The sequence below is a fragment of the Chrysochloris asiatica genome, unplaced genomic scaffold, assembly GCF_000296735.1.
Source record: "Chrysochloris asiatica unplaced genomic scaffold, ChrAsi1.0 scaffold00014, whole genome shotgun sequence".
NCBI classification, from domain to species: Eukaryota; Metazoa; Chordata; class Mammalia; order Afrosoricida; family Chrysochloridae; genus Chrysochloris; species Chrysochloris asiatica.
Window position 1 is genome coordinate 13538737 of NW_006408532.1, and position 1055 is coordinate 13539791.

Genomic DNA, 1055 nt, shown 5'->3' on the forward strand with positions numbered 1-1055 from the left:
GGAGGGGAGTGATTAACTTTGCAGTCTAGGCACGGAGGTCTCTGGGACCATCAAGGGAGAAGAGCAGAGAGCAGGATCCTACCCAGAGAGGCAGTGATGCCAGAGATGGAGGCAGAGAGGAGGCAGGAGAGATGGAGCAGCTGGGGACTTTAGACCCAGATAGGGAGAGGGGCTATGTGCTGACAACCAGGGAAACAGGCTTGCAGGGTTGGTTGATGATGCATGGAAGGGATTGTAACGATGGCAATGAAACAATATATGATAGGATGAATGTAAAGCTAATGTTCTCCCATGTAAACTATCACATAATTCACAATAAAACGTTAAAAAAAAAATAATAAAAATAAGTGCCTGAGCCAATTACTAGTCCAAAGACTACATTTAGAACTGTCTTTACATCCTTAAAGCTGGGAGTGAGGGCATATTTCCCAGAGGCATGGGGTGGCAGTAAAGAGGGTGGTGGTGGTAGGGTGTGCTATGGAGATGGTTCCGACAACACAGTGACCCTGTATAGGATTTCCAAGGCTGTAAATCTTTACGGAAGCAGAAAGCCTCATCTTTCTCCCATGGAAAGGATGGTAGTTTCGAACTCGCTGACCTTGAGGTTCGTGCTGGACTCCTAACCACTACACTACCAAAGATCCTGAATAAAGAGGGTAGAGTAAAACAAACAAACAAGCCAAACCGGTTGCTTTTGAGTTGGTTGTGACTCATGGTGACTGACAAATAAGTAAAATCAGAGTCCTGTTTAGGAAAGGGTGTGGGAGGAAGGAAGGCTGGGTAGCAACCAATAGTGTTCACCATAGAGGGAAAAGACTGGGTGTTAGTCCAAGACTGCAAACTTGGGCTACTGCTTTACTAGATTTGAACAAATTATATAATGATTTAACACAGTATATGAACAATGGAGAACCTAATGGTTTCCAGTGAGAAAGGGAATTGTACCAGAAACTCCTAGGAAACGTAGAAAACCTACACAATGCTTCTCTCTCCATTTCCGCCTGCCCCTAACCCTGAACCCTGTCCCCACCCCCTTGAGGTATTGCTAGTTGCCC